General features: G+C 38.6%; 1 long non-coding RNA gene and 1 pseudogene across 1 annotated transcript; both read left to right on the top strand.

Annotated features, from left to right (window-relative positions):
- The first annotated feature begins 639 nt into the window (after positions 1-639).
- Positions 640-27,787, top strand: LOC140527181 (uncharacterized). The gene is made up of 4 exons (XR_011974712.1): positions 640-927; positions 19,553-19,673; positions 24,841-24,926; positions 27,120-27,787. It is a non-coding gene; the product is annotated as an uncharacterized lncRNA (long non-coding RNA).
- Positions 9,718-9,835, top strand: LOC140530431 (short transmembrane mitochondrial protein 1-like; annotated as a pseudogene).

The raw sequence follows: 27,787 nt of genomic DNA on the forward strand, positions 1-27,787 counted from the left end.
AAGTTCAGGACTAGTTAAGTGACTTGCCTAAAGTCATACAGCTAATATACATCTGAGACAGAATTTGAACTCAGGTCTTCCTGACTTCAGGCCCAGAATTTTCCTATGGTGTCAATAGCTGCACTTACGTTAAAATATAGATAACAAAATACATTTAAGAAATCAAGTTCATAGGCCTAAGGTGAACACCTGATCATCTATAGATTCATTTTATAGATTGAAACTTAGGTCCAAAAAGATTAAGCCATTTGCCCAAAGTTCGGGCCCACATGATCCTGCATGTAGCTTGGATGCAAGGCTATTTCAAAGTGATGCTGGGCAACAGCTGTACCTGCCTGGCCATCAAACTCCTGATCAATTTAGCCCTGGGGAGAGGTGCTTTCCTTGCGTGGGACACAGGAAGCACTGGCAAAGGGTGGGCATGTTCCGGGTATACTCATGGGATTTGAAAGGCTTTTCTATTGTGGGAGAGTCACAGTATGCTCAGCATGAGAGGAAGGCTGTGCTGCCTGTGGTCTGGTCTTAGATGTAAGGGTAGGGTTCTTCTGGCATCCCAGGCCAGGCTCCTAGTCGGCAGACAAAGCAGGAGAGGGTATGTTGTTTTCAGCTGTTTCCCTTTGAGAGCATTAAGAAGCAACCAGTGTTCCCATTCCCAGGGTTCTCTGTGCTAAGAACCTCTAGATCCCCTCCACTACTCCCTCTCTTCCCCACCTGCTGCATCTAGAAATGCCAGGGCTTCTTTCGGCAGGAGCAGAACAGCTCAGAGAGCCCCTCCTCTCTTAATCACACCTCCCTTTGTCTCCCTCCCTGGTAGGTGGGATAGACTATCTGCGGGTCTTTTGCCCCACCAAAGTGACCCACAATCCAAAAAGTCTGGAACAGTGCACGTGTCCTCTGCTTGCTTTTCCCATAGGCCAGGACGGCAAGGTGAGTAAAGTCTGGGCTCTCTGGGAGGATGCTGTTCCCAGTGCCGCTCCAGGTAGGTTCCTGGGAAGTTGTTTCTGCTCCGTCTGACTGAGTCACCTTCCCTTTCTTTGCTGGAAGGTGCAGTTTGCCCCAACCCACCCAGCAGGAGTTCCTGGGGTCCAGAAACTGCAGGACCTCTAATGAGACTCAGAAACAACCTAAAGGGCCCAAGTTCTCCAGCTTGCTGGGGACAGAGTAAGGTTTTTAAAGCCACAAAACAGAATCCATAGGAAACCAATTATGTTGTAATGCAATTATCATGGACTCCAGGTCCAGGATCAATTCGAATTGAAAAAAACCACCTTTACAACAATGATCAGTAACTGCCTGCCTCAGTTTTCTCATCTGTAAAATGGGGACAATAGTAGCCTCTACCACCCAAGGCTGTTGTAAGGATTCAGTGAGGTAATCATTGTAAAGCACTCAGCACAGTGCCTGGAACATAGTAGGTGCTCTCTAAGTACTAGCTGTTATTGTTTAATGGATCCTAGATTACGGACATCGTTTTAACAAGGCCATTTCTCTCTCTCTTATGTGACCATCGGGGGTGCAGTGGACCAGAGCACCAGTGCAGGAGTCAGGAGGACCTGAGTTCAAATCTCACCTCAGACCTTGACATTCACTAGCTGTGTGAACTTGGCCAAGTCACTTAACCCCAATTGCCCCATCCTGGGTCATCTCCACTCATCCTGATGAATATCTGGTCACTGGATTCAGATGGCTCTGGAGGAGAAGTGAGGCTGGTGACCTGCACAGCCCTCCCTCACTCAAAGCAAAGCCAAGTGCAAGTCATGTCATTATTGCTCTGATGGCATGGTCTTCTTTGGCAAAGAAGGACGAACACACACACATGAGGCTGGATTTGAACTCATGTCTTCTGATTAGAGTTCCAGGGTTTTCCTACTGTATTGTGCTACCTTTTAGAGTTTCTGTTAAGTTTCTCCAGTCTCATGCTCATCTCTCAAGATTCTATTACTTCTCAAATATAGATTAGAAACTTTCATTGGAAAAGTAATTGCATGGATGGACAATGAGTGTTTGGATCCACTGCCTTCTGATCAACTCAGATAAGAGTATCCTAGATTGCAAGTTAGAAGAGCTCTTAAGAGTCAATAATCCAGTCTATCTCTTTTTTAAAAAATTTATTTATTTAAGCTTTCAGTATTCATTTCCACAAAATTTTGAGTCCCCGAGATTTTCTCCCCATCTCTCCCCTCCCCCCACCCCAAAACTCCAAGCATTCTAATTACCCCTATCATCAATCTGCCCTCTCTTCTAACATCCCTCCCTTCCCTTATCCCCATCTTCTCTTTTGTTCTGTAGGGTAAAATAAATTTCTATACTCCATTACCTGTATTTCTTATTTCCTAGTTGTATGCAAGAACAATACAATACAGTTGTTCCTAAAACTTTGAGTTCCAACTTCTCTTCCTTCCTCCCTCCCCACCCATCCCCATTGGGAAGGCAAGCAATTCAATATAGGCCATATATGTGTAGTTTTGCAAATGACTTCCATAATAGTCGTGTTGTATAAGACTAACTATATTTCCCTCAATCCTATCCTGCCTCCCATTTCTTCTATTCTCTCTTTTGACCTTGTCCCTCCCCAAGAGTGTTGACTTCTATTTACTCCCTCCTCCCATTGCCCTCCCTTCTATCATTCCCCCGCACCCTACTTATCACCTTCTCACCCACTTTCCTGTATTGTAAGATAGGTTTTCATACCAAAATGAGTGTGCATTTTATTCCTTCTCTGAGTCTAATGTCATGAGAGTGAGTTTCATGTTTTCTCTCACCTCCCCCCTTTTTCCCTCCACTGAAAAGTCTTTTACTTGCCTCTTATATGAGATAATTTGCCCCATTCCATTTCTCCCTTTCTCCTCCCAATATACTCCTCTCTCACCCCTTAATTTCATTTTTTTAGATATGATCCCATTCTATTCAACTCACCCTGTGCTCTCTGCCTCTCTCTCTCTTAAAGTGTATGTGTGTGTGTGTGTGTGTGTGTGTGTGTGTGTGTGTGTGTGTGTAATCCCACCAACTACCCAGATACTGAAAAAAGTTTCAAGAGTTACAAATATTGTCTTTCCATGTAGGAATGTAAACAGTTCAGCTTTAGTAAGTCCCTTATGATTTCTCTTTCCTGTTTACCTTTTCATGCTTCTCTTGATTCTTGTATTTGAAAGTCAGATTTTCTTTTCAGCTCTGGTCTTTTCATCAAGAATGCTTCATAGTCCTCTATTTCATTGAAAGACCATTCAGTTTTGCTGGGTAGGTGATTCTTGGTTTTAGTCCTAGTTCCTTTGACTTCTGGAATATAATGTTCCATGCCCTTCAATCCCTTAATGTAGCAGCTGCTAGATCTTGTGTTATCCTGATTGTATTTCCACAATACTTGAATTGTTTCTTTCTAGCTGCTTGCAATATTTTCTCCTTGATCTGGGAACTCTGGAATTTGGCTACAGCGTTCTTAGGAGTTTCTCTTTTTGGATCTCTTTCAGGAGGTGATTGGTGGATTCTTTCAATATTTATTTTGCCCCCTGGTTCTAGAATCTCAGGGCAGTTTTCCTTGATAATTTCATGAAAGATGATGTCTAGGCTCTTTTTTTTTTTTTTTTTTGGTCATGGCTTTCAGGTAGTCCCATAATTTTTAAATTGTCTCTCTTGGATCTATTTTCCAAGTCAGTTGTTTTTCCAATGAGATGTTTCACATTATCTTCCATTTTTTCATTCTTTTGGTTTTGTTTTGTGATTTCTTGATTTCTCATAAAGTCATTACCCTCCATCTGCTCCATTCTAATTTTTAAAGAACTATTTTCTTCAGTGAGCTTTTGAACCTCCTTTTCCATTTGGCTAATTCTGCTTTTTAAATCATTCTTCTCCTCATTGGCTTTTTGAACTTCTTTTGCCAATTGAGTTAGCCTGTTTTTAAAGGTGTTATTTTCTTCAGCATTCTTTTGGGTCTCTTTTAGCAAGTTGTTGACCTGTTTTTCATGATTTTTTTGCATCTCTCTCATTTCTCTTCCCAATTTTTCCTCCACCTGTCTTATTTAATTTGCAAAATCCTTTTTGAGCTCTTCCATGGCCTGAGACCATTGAATATTTATTTTGGATGTTTGGGATACAGAAGCCTTGACTTTTGTGTCTTTCCCTGATGGTAGGCATTATTATTCCTCATCTGAAAGGATGGGAGAAGATATCTGTTCACCAAGAAAGTGACCTTCTATAGTCTTATTTTTTTTCCCTTTTTTGGGCATTTTCCCAACCAGTTACTTGACTTTTGGATCCTTTATCAAAAGCAGGGTATACTCTGGAGATCTGTAAGATCTCAGTTCCTTCAATGTGGCACAATCAAGTGTGTACACTCTTCTGGGAGAAAGCAGAAATTTTTGTGCCTAGAATCTTAGTAGAGTTTCCTCTTCACAACCACTTTGCCTCCAGTTCTGCCAAGCCAGCACTGGGGGCTGAGATTCAGATAAGCTGTGAGGGCAGGGCCACCATTAAGTGTGAGATAAAGATCAGCTGCTCAAAATCCCCAAGAGTATTAGGTGGGGCCAGGTTGCTACACAGTCAGCTGCTCAGTGCCCTCAGGGGTTTAACAATCCAACAATGGATGCAGGCTGCTATAGGGGCTGCTGTGGAAGTTGCTGTCACTTGCCCAATGCAGCCTTGCTGCCTGAGTCTGGAGCTATGAGAAGGCCCTTCTTCCTTCTTGGCCAGATGAAGAAACCTTCACTGATGTTTGGCACCTGTGGGTTGAGGGATCCGAGAACTGCTGCTACTGTAACTGGGAATTCTGCCCCCGAGGCCTGCTCTCGTCCTCCTCCCAGAGCCAAGCCACATGGCCAAGGCTGGGCTAGGCTCCACTCCTTGTCCCGTGTGTTTCCCATTGGTCTTTCAGGTCACCCTGGGCTGAAAATCTCCTCTGCTCTGTTGTTCTGTGCCTTCTGCTGCTCTAGAATTTGTTGAGAGTCTTTCTTTACAGGTATTTTATGGGCTGTGGGGGAAGACATAAAGTATGTACATCTTTCTACTCTGCGATCTTGGCTCCACTAAGAGTCTACCTCTTCAATTCTTTCCACCCTTACCACACATAGGCCCAGGGAAGTTGTTACTTGGCCATGATCACACAAGTAGCAAGTATTAGATTTATATCCAGGTCCACTGAAACTAGAAGTAGTAATCTTTCCACTGTTATCACATAATACTTAAAATGATTTCATCTCTCTTCCAACTCTTCTATTTTTTTTTAATCTAAAAAACTAAGGATAGGCATCTTAAAGTCAGAACTAATGAAACTTCCATGAGCAGATAAAATGCTGGGTCTGCAGTCTTGAGAGACCTTGAATCCTACCTCCACCATTTATTAGCTATGTGGCTTTTCTGAGCCTGTTTTCTCATCTGTAAAGTGAGGGATATGAATTAGGTTACCTCTAAGGTCCTTTCTAGGCCTAGATCTACTGTCCTTAATAAAATGGGGATAATAATATCTATGTTACTTACCTCAGGTAACAAGAAAATCATACCTGTGCTATCTACCTCAGGTAGTAGGAAGCTGGATTTGGGAACTTCCCATGTAGCAAGCCATGTGTGCTTTGCCTTTATGTGGGAATGCACATACTCTAGCCCCTTAACCTCAAAAGATTATTGTGCAATATACATGAGATAAAATATGTATCATGCTTTGTAAACTTTAAAGCATTATATAGAAGGTGAACCAAAAGTTTAGTATAGCTTTGAACTTAAAGATGCACTAAGAGTTTGGGGACATCCAACAGACATATGCCACATCTCTCTCTCTCTGTCTCTCTCTCTCTGTCTCTCTCTCTCTCTCTCTCTCTCTCTCTGTCTCTCTCTCTCACACACACACACATCAGTTGTTATTAAAGGAAGAACTCATAATCTAAGAGACACAAACCAGAAGAGAAAATTTTTTACTTCATAAAGTCAATCAAATCTTTCATTTACATCTTTATAGCAATCACAACAAATGAAATCCAGCAAAAATCTTATCATTTATAGCAATTAAAGTTTTCTGAGAGTGGAATGTACTTCCTTGCGAGGAGGTGATTTCTACAGATGTCTTCAAGCAGAGGTTGGGCAACCATTTGTTGGGTATGTTAAAGTGTGGATTCTTTTAGTGTTTGGATTGGCCTTTGTGTAAAGATGGCCACTGAGCTCTCTTCCTACTCCCAAACTCTGATTCTGTAATTTTTCCTTTAAAATGATGTCATTGAAGATACATGATCACTCATGAGTTAGTGAAGGAGAGTTATATTTTCACATGACCAGACTGAGTTCCTAACAAAAAGTCCTAAATCATGCCACTGGCCCTTAGACCACTTTTTCTTCCCATCAGCCTCATGATTCCTTACCTAAATAAGTTTAAATTTACAACCAGACTGAAAAATTAAAAACTAAAATGATTTCAAAAGATCAGATGTTTTAAGGGTTGAAATTGTCCATTGAACATAGGTTTGAAAATATCAAAAGCATTTTATTTCTACTCTGGGACCTCTTTGGTTCTTCTTCCTTCATGTGTATTGGGTATTCAGCCAACATTTGATTTCAAAGCACAAGCATTTAAAAGGAAGGATGCTTTGGTGCTACCAGCACTCATCTTAGTGTTGCTGTAGGTTCCAGAGTCAGACTAGAAAATAGATTCCAAGTGGGCCATCTAGCATGCCAAGGAGACATTAGCTGAGATGAATTTGTCGCATGAAATTGTTCCATCTGTGGTGAATTGCAGGTGTGTCCTTGATGAAAAGAAATCACAAGACTAAAAACCATGTGATTTTTCTATTTTAAATAAACCACTCAGTAGTAGACTCCAATTTTTATTAGAAAATAATGAATATTTTAAGCAATAGGAGCATAATTTGAAAACTATAGATATTTAAAATAGATGCTACTGTAAACATACTGGAGTGGTTTACCATTTCCTTCTCCAGCTCATTTTACAGATGAGGAAACTGAGGCAAACATGGTTGAGTGACTTGCCTAGGGTCACACAGCTGGAAAGTGTTTGAGGCCAGATTTGAACTCAAGAAGATGAGTCTTCCTGAGTCCAGGCCTGTCAGTCTATCCATAGCACCACCTAGATCCCCCTAAATGGGTGCTACCTGGTTTTATATTTGTGCTGTTGCATAATTCTCTCTGTTTCTTATACAAGACAGTCTGTATCAATCTCCATGCCTTTGTGCTGGCCACTTCACATGCCTAGAATACATTCCTTCTTAGGGACCCTATTTTTCTTTAAGATGCAGTTCAAATTTCTATGTGAAATTTTTCTTATCCACCCAATCACTAGGGCCTTTGTCTTCCAAACCATTTTGTATTTTATTGCTTGCACATATTTCTTTATGAATTCAGTTCACATATATTTATACATGGACTTGTTTCTCCCATTAGAATGTAAGCCATCTGGAAGTGAAGATTGTTTCCTTCTTTGTACTTGTAACCATAGCACCTCGAACGGTGACTGGCCCATAGTAGATGCTTAATAAATATTTCTTCATTAATAGACCTTAATTTTACTGGTATAGGGAACTCCCAGGTGAGAAAACTCTACTAATTCAGGTTGGTACCTCCTCTACAACTTACAGTCTTAAATACCTAAAGCATTGAGAGGTTGAATGACTTGCCCAGGGCCACACAGCCTGCGTCAGAGACAAGCCCTCCTTGCACTGAGGACAAATCTCTACCATTACTGCCTCTCTGTGTGAAACAACTATAAAATATTTAGAAAGAAAAATGGTGCTTTTCTCTCTCTCATGGGGGTGTATGAGAAGATGCAGGTTACCTGTTACTGTAGAATTTTCAAGTAATATGTAAGCTTCCCAGATGTTTGAGATTTATATTATTCACAGGCAGGGTAGGAGGACTTCAAAGACCTCTTCCTGGTGCTTGGTGAGAGCAGCATGTTTTTCTTTTTTTCTAGGATGAAAAGCTTCTGGGGAGTTCTGCTCTCACAAAGAACTTTACATTCACTGTCAAAACACAGCCTTACCTGAAGTGAAGGGACTCTGTAATAATGTGGCTCAACAATAGAAAGGGAAGTAATTTCAAGGGAAGGCAGCACTCTAGTTGACTTGGATGGTGAAGTTGTCATTCACACACTCTTTTAAAAAATAGCAAACAGTAACCCACAATCTCTCTAGGCTTTGAATGATTATATTTGATGAGGTTTTTACTTATCAGAATTATCATCATTAGTTTTGGCTTTTAAAAGTGTCTATTTCTATCATTTCGACTAATAAAATTAAGCAATTTTAAAAATGATATCTTTTGCCTATAAAACATCTTAATTTTTGAATACATCCCTCCGCAGTAAATGTGGTCATTGAATTTTAAATAAAAAGTCATTCAGAGAGCCATGGAGGTTTTTTCTATAGTTTGATGAATGTACTAAATATTTGTCAATAAGTCATTATAAGTTGTTTATGTTTTGAGCTTTTCCTTTGTGGTGGAGGAAATATTCTTCACCTAATATCAACAGCTTTCTACATTGAATAACTTCTAGAATGGATATTTGTTATTACAGTTTAGAGAAAAAGGAAAGAGAGTGAGCCAATCCAAAGCTTTGTTTAAAAGATTTTCCTTAGAGTTGAAAGTGTTCATATGATCTCATAGCAAGATGAATAAATTGACAAATAAGTTCTACTCTGAGATAGGAGAACAGTGAACCTGAGAATACTAAAAGAGCCTGATCCCTTGGATTTGGGTTCAGGCTCCCCCAGTCCATCCTCCTTTCCACCACCCCCCACTATAATTGACAAATACAAACACAAGACATGTATAGCTATAAAGCCATACTTATTATTCAGGTTGCATACATATGTATAGATATTTAATGTACATACATATATATGTATGCGCATATATGTATACAAATACATAAATAAATATACCTTATGCCTTATGTGGCATAGAAGCTTCCTTTTTCATTCCTTCCTTCCTTCCTTCACCTGACTGTCTATTCATTTATATATTTACTTATTCATTCATTCCTGCTTGTTCCATGCTTGTACAGTAGAAGTTCTAACAGATTCTACTAAAGAGAGACTTCTGGCACAATTGGGCAGTTGTATCGTTCTCATTTGAGGACCTGCCTAACTACCTAGAGTGAAGCTTTACTATAGGGTGATACATTTTTCTTTTTTCTGTAGCAGCTTTCAAAATCTCTTTACCAGGTTATGGAGTGGCTGTATTATATCAGTGGAGAATGTACCAAATCATGACTCCATGAAGTGTTTGAACTGTACACACACATATAATTTTTTCTGAGCATTGATGGACTTTAATTCTAATGTAGTTCATTCAAACTCAGTCTCTGATTTTGAAATCCAATCTTTTTTTCCCTCATAGTGGGATGGGGTAATATATTGATACATACAGCTACTAGAATGTGTTTTTCAATGTTGATTGCTAACTCATTTATAATTGTGAAAAATATCAAAGTAATACCACTGAAATATACTCAGTTAATTTGGATTTATCATGTGTACTAGGAGGTTAGGAGATCTCAGATCTTTCTTATTCTACTTCTGAGAGTTGTGTAGCCTTGAGTAAATTATAAAATAAATCAATGAATGAAAAATCATTTTGAAGCACTTGTTATATGGTAAGTATCAAGAAAAACACAAAAGAAAAAAACAGTCTTTACCCTCAAAGTGCTCACATTCTACTAAAAGGAGCCAGTATACATAGGGGAGAGGTAGCCAAGAAAGGGCTACCACTGTCACCATTGCTATGATCCAATTTTGGCTTGGATTTACACTTGGAAATGTGAATCAAATGTATTCAAATCTTGGCCAAAAGCTTGAAGATATTAAAAAAAGATGCCAAGAAGAAACCCCCTAGCCCTTAATGCCAACTCTAGTATTGTCCTCTGGACATTTTGATTCTAATCTTGAAGATAACCTTTTATATTCAACCCAAAAACTCCTATTCTTACTTCCAGGATTTGGTGTGTGTGTTTTTTTTTAACCCTGAGGTACATCAAATTACCCTTGAGTTAAAATAATACAAAAACTTTCCTTACTACTCCCCTGGACTCTTCTGACCCTTTTACCTTCTTGGAGGATTCTGAGACTTGAATCATGATTCTTGATTAGGAAATATTAGTTTTGATTAGTGGTCTCTCCCCTTACTTCTTTAATTATGAATTTCTACTAAATATTTGGGTCCAAAAAGCTATAGTTATTGTGAATGGGGCCATCATGGAAAAAACTGACATTCAAGAGCAATGACAGCGTTGATTTGATCATGGTTCATGTTTCCAGAACTGGGGAGATGACAGAATGGAAAGAGAGGGTACCCATGCAGAAGTGAGGCAGCTTGTGAGGTGATGGAGAATATGGCCAGAGAGTCAGGAGAGAAGTGAAGCATTTCCGGAATTAATGATCCAGTTGAGGCAGTCATTGATTGTTAGAGTGGAACCCCAGAGTAGAAATTTCTTTAGTCTAGGAAAGCTGAGGGGTACTATCAATAAACTGATGGGTAACCCTCTGGGTCCTTAAGTACAGCCGTTTGACTGAATCCAGACTTCACAGAAGAAATCCCTTATTTGTAGATGTAGGGCTATACGTGGCCTCGAGGCCCTAGGTTCTCTCCTGCATTAGATAAATGACATGTAAGCTGTCCCTAGCCTGAGAAGTGTATACATCTCTAATTACTTCCACACACACATGCACACACACACACACCTTTATTTATTTATTTATATTTGCTTCCATATTACTTCCATATTTAAAAACTCAACTAAAGGATTGAGCCAATTTAGCATGAGAAGGAGCTACTACCCAGTCAGAAAATCCCTCTTTCATCTCCCAAACTCCTTGTTTTTCACCATCCTGTCATCTGCTCGGATATTTCCCTGTGTTTTTTCAGTAAGCATCACCTGGTTTTCCAAGTTATAGCATCCTGCCAAGGGATTATTATTTTGAGGAAACATTCTCTTACTTATGACTATTATGATCCATAAATGCCAATTCATGGCATTTATCCTTGTCTGACTGAGGCCTGAAAATAACAAGAAATGAAATGTCAAGTCTCCATCTCCTTTGAGTACATGGAGAATGGAAAAGTGATGGGCAGATGAAACAGGGGCACTCTCGGACTGATTAGCTTATTTGAGTTATTCAAAATCAAGGTCAACATTTTTTTAAAATAACCAAAGTAGGTTCTTAATGTCCAGAATATACTTGTGATTCCCTAAGTCTTTCATCACTTCAGAGAATCCATGATGATTTATTTTCTTTCTGGGTTAAACAAATGGCCCTTCTCCCCAAAGGAGTTTTAAAAGAGAATCGGTAGAGCCAACAGGTTGGTAAATAATACTTCAGACAACAATCCTTAGGATCTCCCTTTCTGGAAAGAAGACAAGTAATGTTCATGGTTCTTTCTGCTCCTCATTTGGGAGTATGGGCAAACAGTCTCCCTCATTCTTCCCTCCACTTACACAGCTTAGATTTCTTTAGTTGGCTTGTGTATAAGAGATCTTTCATGATAAAAATAGCCACCTGGGCATGGGATTAAGAGGAAGGAGAAAAGGACCATCAATGCTACCAGCAAACTCTGAAATGCCAAATTGAAAAGAAACCACAAATATAAACATAAAATTAAATTTAAAAATATTGGATCACAGATGTTGACCTCAGGGGCCATCTAGCCTGACTTTTTTATTTTACTAATAAAAAAATGGAGAGTCAGAGAAGTTAAGTAATTAACCCAGGGTCACACAGATTAGTAAATGGCAGAACTGAGATTTGAACCCAGGTCCTCTCATTCCAAACTCAGCCTTCTTTCCAGTTCGTCATCCATCCATAGTGTTTGTCCAAAACATGGATATACTCAATAAATTTTTCACCCAACATTATATCAGAAGCTGAATATTAGGGATTTTTTTATCCACTTAATTTTCCTGGTGTAGATAGTTAGGCTGAAAACTTTTGGATGATTATAGATCTCACATGAGTGGTTGTGCATTGTTCTATGACTTGACCCCTTCAACAAAGTCATCCCCATTTGGAAGATTGTCATTTATAGGGACTCTCTCCTAGATTCTGATTCTGATTTCTAATTGCTAACAGTGACAGTGACATCAGAGAGAAGGACTGCAGCAATGGGTTGAAGATAGAGAGAGAAGATTTAGCTCTAAGTAAAGAACAGTTTCCTAATGATTAGAGTTTTCCAGGAATGGACACCTTTTCTTAAAGTCACTAACTGTTAAAATTGATGTTGAAATTTCTTATAAAATTTTTCATGGAATTTCTGAACTTTCTCTTCCTTTTTAACAGATGTTGGTGTTTAAACAGTGTTTTCAAGGAGCTTTTTTGAAAATATTTTCCATGGGTGCTACAATGTAGGTTAACCAAATACCTTATGAAATAATTCTTTTTCCCTTTAGATGCAGGATACTCTTCCAACTACTTTATTTGTGTTTTCAAAGAGAGCCTATGGCCCATCCTTCTAGTTGGTTTCCTCCAATTTCATTTACATTAAGAATGTATTCAGTTAAAATGCTTCAAATTACATCAATATTGATGCTAACGCTTCGTGACTAAACAAATGTGTCCATTTCTGAGAAGCTCTAATCACCAGGGAACTGTTTTGTTTTGTTTTTTTACTTAGAGTGAAATCTTTCTTTCTGTGTCTTTATCCCACTGCTCTGGTTCTGCCCTCTAAAATCAGCGTCCCTGTCAGGGAGGAGACCCAACACAGAATCAGGATCTAAGGGAGAACACCTATGTCATCTTGTTGGTCACTGGATAAAGATCTCACTTTTAGAATATCAACTGCTAAATTAATATATGTAGATGAACTGAAAGCCATGTGGTTGCTGGCATCCACCCCTTTGTTCACCACTTTACCATTGTCATGGCTGGTTGTTGTCCTTTGTTCTTGAAGAGGACTAAAATGACATCAACAAGATAAAGTGAAGTTTCAATGTGTCCTGCTATGGTTGATCAGACCAATACAAGCTTGGAATGCTCTACCACAGATTGGGCACAGATAGTCTGCATGAATATTTGGGGTGGATACTCCAAATTTGCACATCTTACATTTCCTTTAGCTGTTTCAATTCTCCTCTGCTCATAGAGCACAGTATCTTTTCTGACATGGGCATGCCATACTGAGCGGTCCTGTACCAGTGTCTCCCATGTTGCACAATCAAATTCAAAGTTATTGAGAGAGACCTTGAGAGTGTTCTCATATCGCTTCTTCTGACCACCATATGATCACCTACCCCATGTGAATTCTCCATAAAATGTTGTTTTTGGCAAGCGTATATTTTGTGTTTGAACAACGTGGCCAGCCCATTGGAGTTGTGCTTTCTGAAGCACAGTTTGAATGCTTGGCAGTTTAGTTCGAGCAACAATCTCAGTGTCTGGTACCTTATCCTGCCAGGTGATCTTCAGAATCTTCCTAAGATAGTTCAAGTGGAAATGATTCAGTTTCCTGGCATAGTGCTGGTAGACTGTCCATGTTTCACAGGCATGCAACAATGAGGTCTTAGTAGAAATGGAAAGGCATCACACGGAACTCAGGGCTTTTTTGTATTTCTCTATATTTCATTTGGTTGCCATGGCCAATAAATTCATCAATATGGGGCCCATCTACTGGTGGTCTCTAGAATTAGATAAGCAGGTCCTTGGAAAGCATGTTGCTAGGACTGTACTTGACAGTTTCTAGCAAGGTAGAGCCTGACAGAGACTGTCATAGCCTTTGAGATAGAGGTACCTCCATGCCACAATAAAGCAGCAGAATAGGTCTCTGTCCCTCTTTTTAAATAATTTTTTATTCTGCCCATCCCTTCCCAAAGATAATTTCTTTTTTAGAGAGAAAACAGAATAAAAACAAGAATTAAATAATTGTCCCTTCTCTGTATTGTGTGTCACCATCTTCCCAATTATAACAGACTGGAGTCCTATACTTTCATCCATTTCTTCTTTCCATCATGATATTAAAATGTAAGATCATAGGATCTAGAGCTGAACTCCATAGACCTTCTCTCTAAACCTACCTCCCCACAGATAAGATTATAGAGGCTCAACAAAACTAAGAATTCTGGCCAAACTCTCATCTCAGTGTTCATTAACAGAAGCTCTGGGTGTTACCAAGATAAGGTATTTTGAACATAAATACTTATGTAGTAAGATTTTTCCAGTATTTATCAAGAACTATCAAGGGAAAAAAGATGTTTAGACAAGGTAGATGAGAAAACAGATATATCTTTACTATATGAGATATCTGTCTGTGTTCATCCTTCATTTTTGAAGAAGACCATGACATCAGAGAAATGATAACATGACTTGCACTTGACTTTGTTTTGAGTGAGTGAGGGCAGTGTAAGGCTCACTTTCCCCTCCTGAGCCATCTGGATCCAGTGATCAGATATTCATCAGGATGACTGAAAAAGGCCCAGGATGCAATGGGAGTCCTTGGCCTATTCAGGTACTCACTTACAGTGAGGTAACACCCATTCAGTGAATAGACCTCTTTAAGAAGTAATCAGAGAATAGCCCCTGAAAGTCCTTCCAGACCAATGGTAAGCTGTACTTCTGGGGACAGTCCATGATTGGACTTGCCTTCAGGAGAGGGAAGGCAGTGTATAAATCACCTTTCTTCACTTGCCATCCAGATTGATATGTTGCCAAATATATTGAACACCTACCTGGGAGTCAGAAGCTCCCAGTTCTCATCATGAAAATCTCCTCCAACTTTCTTATTGGGAACATGGGTATAATAAGTAATGTTAGCTTACGGCCTCCTGGGTACTTTTCTTTGCCCAGAGTTATAAGATATAGAACTGGAAGATGTCTTAGAGTTCACTTGATCCAACCTCATTTCTGGTGATGCGGCTGAGGATCAGCGAGCTGAGATGATTTGCCAAGTTGAGAGTAAATAATAGAGTTGGGTTTAGAATTCAGTACTTCTGACTCTAAGTGTGGTGCTCTGTCCGCTGCTCTGCATTTTAGGGCCAGTGTTCAGACAAAGACTGAGAAGGGAGCGATAGCAGGGACTGGATCCCCAAATCTGTGATGGAGGGGCCAATTATTGTGACTTTTGTACATTGCTCTATTCATACAGCTGAAAAATTGCCAAGTTTTACCCTTTCCTCTCTGTCCTTTCTTCCTTAATTCTCCTCTCTCCTCTTTATGTCTTATCTTACATTGAATTACTCACAAAATAATTGGTCCTTTGTAATCAGGAATTGTCAGTATTGATCTCAGATTTTGATATTTGCTAGTGAAGTTTTCCTTTATGTCTCTACAATCATACACATCTTTCTCGAGACTAGCTAATTAATTATTGAAAACCACTTCATATGTTTCAAGTGTTATGTTAAATGAATGTTAAATAAAGTTAGGCAATTTCTTTTTCCAAAAGGGAAGCAATTTAATTGTGAGGAAGGAATAATCATTTGCAACATTAAATACCAGAATAAACTCTTATTCCCAGGGCATTTATCTAAAATTCAAATCAATGTAAACCTTAAATGTCCCTGTGGCATAGAGAATAAAAATAAATCCACAAAATTATCAGTATTTGTCATAATAACAAAACTAAGTTGGAAATAATAGACAGAGAAATTCTCATTCAAAATAGCTACAAATGCAGAAAATACCTGTGAATTAAAATGCCAAGGCATACTTAGGACTTACATAATTAGAAAACACTCTTCACGGGAATAAAGAGAAAGAAACAATTGGAAAGACATTTGTTGTTCATGGCTGAGTCGTGGTATTGTAATAAAAATAATAATAGTAGTTAAATTAATTTACAGATTTAGTGTTATGTCAATAACACTATTATAGCATTACTTTATAGATAGACCAAATAATAATAAATTTAATTTAATTGGATAATATGTCTAAAATTAGAAAGGGAATAAGGAAAAGCAGTGAAATGATAAGACATCATTCCCACATCCAAATTATATTGTAAAGCATTAGCCATCAAAATTATTTTGGTTCAATAAATTCAAGGACAAAAACTCTAGGGGAGGGGCATGATACCCCTACTTGACTAGAAATTCTGAAATAGTGGAAGGAGTTTCACAGAAATTAGGAAATTATCAACAACTTATACCACATCCCACCTTAAGCTTCACTGACAATCTAAATGAAAAAACTCAGGAAAATGGAGGAGATATACTTCAATATACGTTTGCAGCAAAATTCATAATTACACAAAAATTAGTGGAGGACACAAATGACAGAACAGATCATTTTAATTATGTGAAATAAACAAGCTTTTGCAAGAATAAAACCAATATATAAGAAACAAAATCAATAAGAAGAGAAATTATTAGTAAGTGGAAAATCTTCCATCAGATATCACAGATATCACACACAAGATATGTAGGATATTGACACAAATGTATGACAGAGTCAATATTCCAATACGTAAGTGGTCAGAAGATATTAATTATATCATATATTATATAATTATGTCATGATTGTATATTATATTACAGGTTATATATTATTATTATATATTAAAGAATAAATGCAAAGATTGGAAAGCCTACTGGATTTGTAATCAAAAAGACCTAGAATAGAATAAAATTCTTGCAATAATATTAATCACCCTTGTCATATTAAGCTAGTTACCTGACCTGTCCGAATTTCACATATATAATTAGAGAACTGGGCTAGATGACTAATGATGTTTTTTTTATCTGAAAATAATCATGTGATTCATAAAATCCCTTTTCTAAATGTGTCATGTATAGCACTCTAAATTATCAACCACTACATGAAAAAATGCTGCAAAGCACTAGGAAGAGAAACATACATTAAGAAAGAACTCCAAGATTTCATCTAATACTCATTACATTGACCAAGATGACAAAAAGTAGACATAGTCAATGTTGGAGAGGCTTTGGGAAGATAAGATACTACCAATACATTCTTAATGGAACTGTGAATTGGTCCAACCATTCTGTAATACATTTTGGAATTATGAGAGAAAAACATTAAACTGTTGGCCCAGTGTTATCACAATTGGGCCTGTACCCCAAGAAAGTCAAAGAAAGATACTATGTTTACTAACATATTCATATTAGCAGTCTTTGTGGCAGCGAAAACAAAATCTAAAATTGGGAAGAAAGTAGGTGACCATTGACTGAATGATGGCTGCAGAAATGTGGAATATAAATGTAATAGAATAACACTATATCATAAAAACAACAAATGTGAAAAATTTAGGGAAGCACGAAGAGATATGTAGGGACTGGTTCAGAATGAAGAAAGTAGAAATCCATAATATTATAAGTGAAAACAACACTGAAATAGTGCCAACTCAAATTGATAACAATGACTAGTCTTAGTCTCAGAAAATAAATAATGGAACACACTTCCTTCTCAGGAGAAAAGTCAGAAAATACAGTCACATCAATCAACATTTAGCCAACTATGTGGCAAGCACTTTGCTAACCACTGAGGTTATAACAAAAGACCAAAAAAAAGTTCCTGTTCAAGAAGCTTAGAGTCTGATGGGAGAGACAACATGCAAGCAACAGTTTGCAAACCAGATACATACAGAATGAATTGGAGATAACCTCAGAGGGAAGGTCTTAACATTAATGGAGTCTGGGAAAGGGCTTCTTGAAGAAGGTAGGATTTTAGTTAAGTCTTAAAGGCTACCAGTGAAGTCAGGAAATAAAGATGAGGAGGCATGGGGGACAGCCAATGAAAATGCAGAGTAGGAAGATGGAGTATCTTGTTTGAGGAACAATAAAAAAGGTCAGTGTCACTGGATCATAGAGTATGTGGAGGGGAGTAAGGTCTAATAAGACTGGAAAGGCAGGAAGGGAATAGTTGTGAAGGACTTTAAAAGTTGAATGGATTTTATATTTTATCCTCAAGATAATAGGGAAATACTGGAGTTTATTGATGGGGGGAGGGGTGTCACATGGTCAGACTTGTGCTTTAGGAAGAGATTTGATAGCTAAGTGGAGTATAGACTGGAGCTGGCAGAGAATTGAGTTAGAAAGATCAACCAGAAGGCTGTTGTAATAGTTTAGGTGTGAGGTGAGGTGTGTGGCAGATGGCCTGCGTCCCTACGCGGCTCGGTGATGTGGTGAAGATGAAAGACATATGGGCAGGTGGGAGAAGATAGGCCAACTCCATCTATTGATCCGAGGGTCAGGGTATTTATAGACAGAAACTGCAAGTCCACATTACATTCTGCTCATCTCCTGCCCTAGTGATTTGGCCAGTCTTATTGTCTTTAAAGACTGTTAGCCTAGAGAGCATCTATTTTATATATCCCTTATATTCTGTAGTTCTTTTGTTTGTCTCATGGAGACAGCAGCTTCCGTGGGGGTGGGGGTGAGGGTGGGAGTGGGCATGGAGAGCCATTCCGGATGATAATGAGCACAGTCTCAAAGAAGAGTCTCCCTGAAAGTCTATCCTGAACTTGTCAATCACAGTCCATCCTGGCCCTCAACAGAGGTATAATAGTTCCAGGGTGTCAGCAGTGTTGGAGAAAAGGAGATGCATATAAGGGATGTAATGAAGGTAGAAATGATAGAAATTTGGCAATAGATTGGATTTGGGGAGTTAGAATGAGTAGTTGACTATAACATGTAGGTTATGAGCCTAGATGAATAAGGGAATGATTGTGCCCTCGAATAGTAATGGGAAAATTAGGGAGATGGGTGAGTTTATGGGGTGATAATGAAATAAGTTTTGAACATGTTGAATTCAAGATGTCTACTAGACATCCAGTTTGAGATGTCCAATCAGGAGGTGGAGATGCAAGTCAGCAAAGATTAGGGCTAGACAAGTAGGTTGAGGATCATTAGCATAGAGATGATAATTGAATCCATAAGGGCTGATGAGATCCCCAGGTGAAATAGTATAGAGGGAGAAGAAAAGAGGGCTGAGGAGAGAGCAGGGAGGAACCCTCATGGTTAAAGTGTAAGACCTGGATGGAGATTCAGCAAAGGATCCTGAGAAGCCAAGAAGAATGTAGTTTTCACAAATAATGTATTTGTGGTAAGATAAGAGAATATCAATATTTAGCAAAGTCAAAGGCTGCAGAGAGGTCAAGACAGATGAAAATTGATGAAGACCCATTAGATTTGACTCTTTAGACATCACTGGTAACTTTTGAGAAAGAGCAATTTCTGTTGAACAATGAGGTTGGAAGCCAGACTGCTCAGGATTCAGAAGAGAATGAGAGGAAAGGAAAGGAAGTCACCTCCTATACATGGCTTTCTCAAGTTTAGTCACAAAAAAGAGAAGATATAGGGCTATAGCTCATAGGCATAGTTAAATCAATAACGGCTCTTTAAGGATAAGGGAGGGATAGGCATATTTTTAGGGAATAGGGAAACAGTAGACAGGAGATTGAAAATTAGTGAGAAAATGAGAATGATGGAGGAAACCATTTACTAGAGAAGACTGGATGGAATGGGATTATTTGTGCATATAGAGGGGTTTGCCTTGTCAAGGTGAAATAGGAAGCTAGGAGGAAATAGTAGCTGAAGGCATTTACGTGATGTGAGATGAGAAGGAGGGAAGAAAATGAAGCTTTTAGTGAATGGTCTCTCTTTCTTTTTTTTTAACAGTGAAATACGATGTGAAATTCTCAGCCAAGAAGGAGTTGGGAAGGGAAGCCAAAGGAAGTCTGAGGAGGAACAAAAAGACTGGGAAAAGCTGATTGAGTTGGATGGTGATTCAATTACAGAGGTATATGAAGATTATCTTACAGCAGTAAAGGCCTAGTTGACACTGTGTAGCTGAAATTGGTAGTGGACATAATGAACATGGTTTCATGATTTTCTCCAGTTTCATTCATCATGATTGGAGTAAGATCAAAGACAACAAAGGTGGGAATAATCCAGTGCTGACACAGTACAAGATTGGTGACAGGTAAGGGACCAAGGGACTCGAGAAAAGACCATGTAGAGTCAACCTTTTTCACCAAGGGGTGAAGATGGAGAAAGGAAGAGAGTGTAGCCAGTGCAGCACTGATGGCCTAGGGAAGATCCTGAGGTATAGATGGGTTAGAGATCATGATGAAGACAACAGAATTAGAAGGTGCAAGGCAGAGGGAGAGGTAGAATGACAAAAGATTATGATGAGATAAAGGAATTTCAGAGTTCATGAAGCCATGTAATGTTATTCATCAACAGATATGGACACTTGTGGGGGGGTAGGTTTCTATTAATTGTATTGTCAAGGAAATAAGGTTTGAAGAAGGAGGATTTACGATTTTGGTATTTTATGGAAGGACTTTGTAATGCATGTAATAGGGGGATAGGCCATTGAGGATCCAGTCCTTAATTTATGTGCAATATACAAGTGGTAGATTGGTTTGCCTGCTTTCAGAGATGCTTGGTGGAGGTGCCCTCTCCCTTCTTGCTTCAGAGCATGTACAAATATGCTCTAATTGTCCCTGTCAGCTCACTGTATAGTGATGAAAAGCCCTTTTAATTATTTACTGAGTTGGATATTGTACACTGAGCTGCATATAAAAAGCTGGGACAGCTGAAAAATCTCTCTTTTCCCTAGTGGCAAGTGAGGCAAGAACTGTTGGAAGCCATCAGTTGTGGGGAGAAGTAGCTCTATTGCTGATTCCACACTACTGACTGCCATTTGACCATGAACACATGGTGGCCAGTTCTATCTGTGTTTCCTGATCTTAGATCAATAATTATCATGAATGAAATCAAGCAGGTTATAACTTTGTGAGCTTAGAAAGGTCATAAGATCTACCAATGGTCCCTTTAGCCATTGATAGCAGCAGTAGTTAAATCTAAATGAAAAGCCAGCTCCACGAAGTCATCTGTTTGGAACAGCCCAGTAGTAAATCAATCCAGTAGCTGATGCAATGTGACTTCCAAACAAGGCTGTGACTCATCCATTGACTATGCCACTTCCAGAGGTGAACTTGGAGGGGAGAATGTTTTGTAACTACCCCTTTAAATCTGAGTCCTCAGATTTAGGGCCTGAGGTAATAGAGAAGTGTTTGTTCTCAGTTTGGGAGGATGTTGTACTTATGTCCTTGCTGTGCTTTCTCAGTAACTATCCCTTTGTAAAAACTAATTGATGTTAACTGGTTAAATTATATAAGGGACATATTAACTGATAAACAATTTAGATGGTACACACTAGATAGGGGCTTATCAGTCATCATATCAGACACCCCTAATTCCTCAAGGTTATTCCAATAACTTTCAAAGGGAGAAGTAGCTAACTAAGCTCTAGACATGTGACCCATGACTCCAGAGTCTCTATACTTCACTCTGAGAAGCCTTTGTGCTTCACTATAAGGATAAAAGTTCAGCAATTAAACTTTTAAAAATGAAGATTTAAAAGAGAAGACCCTAGTTATGAGCTTTATTTTCTAAAACTCTAATCCATTTTAAAGACAATCTCTGAATAAGGAAAAAATAATCATAAGATTTTAGAATTCAGAGGTCATCTAGTCCAACTCTCTCATTTTACTGATTTGAAAAATGGAGACCAGAGATATTACATTATTTGCCCAAGGTAATACAGGTAGTAGCAGAGTTGAGTCTAAACTCAGACCCTGTGACTGCAAATGCAGTCACTTCAAATACACTGTTACATATAGTATGCTATTTGGTACATGATGTATACTGTGAATATTTTGCTCCCATCTGGGCATTCAAAAATCTTAAGGTGATGTTACCACGGCTGTTCTCATCACAGCACTGGGAGAACCAATGATTCTGAACAAAAATTCATACTCTATAACTCTTGTTATAGATAATGTCCAATGAATACAGGAGTATAAGAATGTGGGGCCATTCCTTGACAGCATCCCTTGCTCAGCAATGATTAGGCTAATGCTTCTCAAGGTGTAGTGCATTGTGCAGCACTGTGGAGCATATGGTGTAATTCCTCTAACATGCTTACTTCTACTACCTTTGCCATCCAATTATCTCTATAGACATTATAGCAATGTACAATGATTTATGGAATGACTAAAAGCTGTGATTGTACTGGATTATTCCATTTCCCATTTGTATGATGGAAAACTAGCCTAAGTTTGTAGCTAAATGACCAGCATGTGGAGAAGAATAGGGGAAAATAATCTTTAAAATACTCACAGAAAAATCACTGTGTAAGTACAAATAATTTATGGAAAGCATGCTATAAATGCTGTTTTTGAATGAGTCTTTCTTGTGTTCTCTGAGTAAATCCCTTCTTCCAATAATCATTCCTTTGTACCACACTTAGACCATTATGACCGTACCAGACTCATAAGTTTCTACCCCCTTGCCTTTTAGGAGGCTGGAAAGGCCCAGAGTCTACTGGGTAAATCTCAGATGAACCAGACTAATTGGTCTGAAAATGGAGGCATATGGCTTCTTTCAAGATCTTGACTTTTTAAATACTTATTTAAAGCAAACATTTGCAATGCTCCATGAAAGGCGCTTTTCCCTCCTGATTCCTCTTGACCTTCTGTGACCTTTCTCCCTGTTGTACATTGCTTTTCCCTGGGGATGATTAAATCTTGAGAGACTTTTTATTTATTCTCCAGTGGACTCCAAGGGCTCACAAAAGGTTTCAGAAACTAACCTTGAATCAGAAAAGCAGGGTGTGTGAAGCAGATTGGTTCCACCCCAGCACTCCACTGGAATAATAAAACATCTCCTTCTGCATCTGCTTACAGAGGATAGGAGCTCACCTCTAGAAAGGTGAAAGCAAATGTCTGAGAAGCCTTGCTATCTTTGCATCTTCTAGCCTTGAGTCCTCCATACTCCTGCAGATTTCAGAATAAAATGTTTTTTTCTTCTGCCTCTAAAATCTAGTCCACAGCAATATAAGAAGAATAATAGATGTCACTTATATAGTACCTTAAGACATACAAAGGGCCTTATGTATATTATCTCATTTGGTCCACACAAAAGACCTAGGAGGTAGGTGCTATTATCATTTCCTTTCATTGATGTATCCAATGCAAGACCTCAACCCACTTCTTTTTACTCCCTTTTTAACTCTCTGTAATCTGGCTCCCAACATCATTGTTCAAATGAAATGTCTGCCCTCTCCAAAGTCACTAATGACCTCTTAATTGCCAGATCCAATGACTTTTTCCCAATCCTCATCATCTTGACCTCTCTCCAGCCTTTGACACTATCACTCTCTTTATATTCCCTCCTCTCTAGTTTTTTTTTTTTTTTGACACTGCTCTCACCTGGTTCTCTTTCTGTCTGTCTGCAGCTCCTTCTCAATGTCCTTTGTTAGCTCTTCATGCAGGTCTTGATCAGTAAGCATGAGTATTTTTCAAGACTCTGTCCTTGGAAATGTTCTTCTCTTCTTCTGTACTATTCCTCTTGTCAGTTTCATCAGCTTCCATGGATTCAATTATCATTTCTATTCAGAGCATTCTCAGATCTATTTGTCAAGTCCTAGCTTTTCTCTCCTTCCATCTTGCATCTCCAGCTGGTTACTAGACATCTCAAACTGGAAGTCTCATGAACATCTTAAATTCAGCACATCTAAAATAAATTTATTATCTTTCTCATAAAACCTTCCATCCTTCCTAACTTTCCTATTACTTTTGAAGGTGCCATCTTCCCACTTACCCAGATTCACAACATAGGCATCATCATCAACTCATTTTCTCTCACATCCCATATCCAATCAGTTGCCAAGTCCTGTAATTTCAACCTTTGCAATATCTCTTCTATATTTCCCCCTTCTTTACTCTGATACTGCCAGTATCATATGGTAGGCCCTCACACCTGAAATATTGAAATAGCTGTCTGGTTGGTCTTTCTGGCTCAGTCTTTCCCAACTTCAATCTATTCCCCACTCAGCTGTCAAATTGATTTTCCTAAAGTGTAGATCTGATCATGTTTAACCTTTTGAGATAAATTCTATTAGGAATGGGGGGAATCTTGTGGAGAGACTTCAGTCACTGAAACATAAAGCTCCAAGACAGAGACCCTGGGATACCATATCACTCTTGTTCCTTTTCCCAATTTTTCCTCTACCACTCTTATCTTGTTAACTCTTTCAGGAATTCTTTTTGGACTTGGGTTCAATTAGCATTTTTCATTGAAGCTTTGACTGTAGCTGTTTTTCACATTGTTGCATTCTTGTAAATTTGTGTCTTGGTCTTCCCTGTCACTGTAGCGGTAGTAGTAGCTTTTTATGATCAAGTTCTCTTTTGTTGTTTTTGTCTGATCCTTTTCCAGCCTATACTTGACTTTAAACTTTATGTTAAAATCGACCTCTGCTCATCTAGGTGTGGGTAGGCACTGTGCAAATCTTTAGGTTTTTTTGTGCTACTGTCTTCAGAGCTAGTTCTGGGGGTCTGCAAGTTTTAAGTGCTTCCAAGGTGGTGTGATCCAGGAAACGGTGTGGTCATTGATGTCCTGGTCTGTCCTCAGGTCTTTACCCAGGAAGAGCCCCTGTTCTGCAGCCACAAGCACTAGTACTCCTCTCTGCTTTGGAACTGTGACCTTGTTCTCTTGACTAATCACAAGGGTTCATCTTTGTCTGAGAACTATAACCCTGAACCAATGAATATGCACAATAGAATTGCCAATCAACACCAGCTATATCAAATACCAGCAAAGAGTCCCCTGAAATCTCATTCTGACCAGTTTTCTGACCCACTTCCCAAACATTTTTTAAGAAAAAGACAAATAAATGCAGCTTTTGCCATAAAAGTTGATAGTTTCATAGAGAAATTATATAAGTCTAGGCAAATTTCGACCCTGCCCCAGACTTCTCAAACTGCTAAGGTTTACCACACCTACTCTATGCCTAATAAGTTTCATGGTAATTTTATGAAAAATAACTTTGAATCATAAAACATTTGTTCTTGAAGGGATATTAGAGATCATATATTCAATACTTTTTTTTTTAACAGCCAAAGAATCTGGGACCAATTTGATTAAGTGATTCTTCCATACAGTCATGAGTGGCAACCCACTTCATCCCATGAAGGACTATGAGGTATGAAATGATATAAGGGCAGTTAGGTGGGCCTGGAGTCAGGAAGATCCAAGTTCTAATCCAGTCTCAGACACTTACTAGGTGTGTGACCTTGGGTAAATCATTTAGTCTGTTGTCTGCCTCAGTTTCCTTACTTGTAAAATAGGGAATAATAGTAACTGCTGCCCAGAGTTGTTATGAGGATAATATTTGTAAAATACATTAAACATTAAAGTGCTTATTAAGCTTATTAAGCAAGATCTTTAACTCAGTATTAAATGTTGCAACAAGCTGATGCATGTTTTCTGGAAGGAGTAACTAGCAGAATGGCTTAGTTTTCATAAGGAACTACATACAAGTAGGGTGTAAACATGAATACCTAGATATTATAGGACTATAGTACACAATGAAGAAACATCTAAATGAAACATATGTAAATTCAAGGGATTATAATTATGAATTATCCTGTAAAAGCTAAATAAATTAGGATAGTCCTTAAAAAGAGGTCTAATAGTGATTTTCAGTTTTGGAGTCTAACAACATTTCATGGATTCCCTTTTCTCTCTTAATCTCTCTTTCCTGTTTTCTCCCCAGCTTTTTTTCCTCTTTCTCCATAATAGCAACTCTTAAACTTAAAAAAAAATTCTGGATACTCCTCATTTTGGAAATTGGTTGTTTTTGAAAAGTCTCTGTATCTCTCTCTTCTGATGTGATAGTCAACAGCAGATATGAAGGAGCACATGACATTAGGAAAAGTAAAAAAAATTCTAAAAACACACTTTGAGCATAGAATCAAAATTGTTTCTGAAAGGAGGGAGGGCGGTACAGACATTGCTAGAGAAACTAATATTTTAGGAACAAAAAAAACACAGTAAAACTTTCCGATTTTATACTTTGTCTATATTTCAACCATTCCAAATGCTCTGAGTCAAAACTGTAGTGGATATTGGCAACAGAGAAGGAAAGGAGTAGGAAAAGGGTATCTCTTTTCCATGATACGCTGGTCACAAAGTTGAGATTCTGATTGGTAGACAGAAGAGAGATTTCTGGGAGCAAGAAAGAAACAAATGTTTGGGGACATCAGAAGTCTTGTAGTCATATAGTGCTGATCAAGATGTGGCAGTTGTCATCCAAGTTGGCACTGGCTGTTGGGCCAATGTGAAAGAGCAGCTGAGGTAAGAAGCCTATAGTCAGTCAGTCCACAAGCATTTATTAAGTCAATACAATACCAGGAATTGGGGAGGAAGTAGGAAAGGAGAGGGAGAAACTGTGAAAGACCTCCTGAAATAAGTGATGTTTGAGGTGAATCTTGAAGGAAGCCTTGGAAGCCAGGAAGTAAAGATCAAGAAGGAAAGCATTTTGACATGAAAGATAACCAAGGAAAGGCACCAAGTCAGAAGACAGGGTGTTGTAGTATGAGGAACAGAAAGAAGGACAGTGTGGCTAGATTGTAGAAGGAAAGGAAAGGAGAGGAGAAGAGGGAGAAAGGAGGGAGGAAAGAAAGAAATCCATGATCTTTAATCATAGAGCTGCCTTCAAGCCTTTGAAAAACCACATGAAAAAAGTCATGTAGAAGAAGAATAGATTTCTTCTGCTTGGCCTCAGAAGAAAGCACCAAGAATAATTGATGAAAGATGCAAAGAGGCAAATTTAGGTAGTAGTAATAGTGCTAGTAGTAGTACTAGTTGTTCAGTATTGTCTGACTCTTTGTAACTCCATGGGATTTTCCTGGTAAAGATACCAGAGTGCTTTGCCATTTCCTTCTCCAGCTCTTTACAGATGAGGAAACCGAGACAAAAAGGGTTAAGTGACTTGCCCAGGATCATACAACTAGTAAGTGTTTGAGGTCATATTTGAATTTAGGTCTTGCTGACTCTGGACCCAGTACTCTAAGCACTGGAGCATCTAGTTGCCTCCTAGTAATAGCAGTAGAAGTCATAGTAGTAATATTAGTAGTAGCTGCAGAAACAGCAGTAGTAACTGCTGTAGTAACAGCAGCAGGAATCTTCGTAGTCATAGTAGTAATAGTAGTAGTAGTGGGGATGGGGGTGGTGGTGGTGGTAGTGGTGGTTGTCTTAGTGTTAATAGAAGTGGTTAAAGCTATCTGAAACTTGAATGGGCCGCCTTGGGAAGTCTTTCCCTCATTGGAGGTCTTCTTCAAGAAAATGTTGAATAGCTACTTATGCTTTAATTTTTATAATAATTTTTTTTCAGGTTAGAATTGGCTACTGAAGATCTTACCAACTCTAAAATTCTCTGATTCTTAAGTGAGCTGACACATGTGGGAATGGGAACTGATTTATCTGGTGGATAAACAAGGATAAAGGCCTTGTTCGCTTGCTAAATGGGGCTCACAGGCAAATCCTATCTCTTTTTCATCTTATAATAAGCATACTTCATGTTCAACTGCTTATTAGGACCTAGTTGCTTTGCAGGTAAACTGACTCATATGTCACTAGGGAGAGACAGAAATAAGTCAGACTCAGATGTCTTCCTTTGGTTGGTGGAGACAAAACCCAAGCCACATCGAGATTTTGAGGAAGAAGTCTACCCCAACAACAATGCACCATATCCAGCATCCAAGAATACAGATGCCTAGCCCTCTTAACACTCAAGTTACAGAAAATTGTGTTCTTCCTCAGAAGGTAAAATCAGTCTGAGGAACTACTCTCAATTTAGATCTTTTCTCCTCAAAGGATTTCTGTTTAAAGAGAATTTCAGTTAGTTCATCATTGGCTATTTATTTCCCCTCTCTGACTATTTAAAAGGTTTGATTTGTTTCTTTTAAAACTAGATAAATATTGGTAGAGTGGGCAACAATGGCAAAACAATTCCTGCTTAAATCAATCAGTCAACATTAATTAAACTTTAACTTCATGCCA

The sequence above is a fragment of the Notamacropus eugenii genome, chromosome 2, assembly GCF_028372415.1.
Source record: "Notamacropus eugenii isolate mMacEug1 chromosome 2, mMacEug1.pri_v2, whole genome shotgun sequence".
NCBI classification, from domain to species: Eukaryota; Metazoa; Chordata; class Mammalia; order Diprotodontia; family Macropodidae; genus Notamacropus; species Notamacropus eugenii.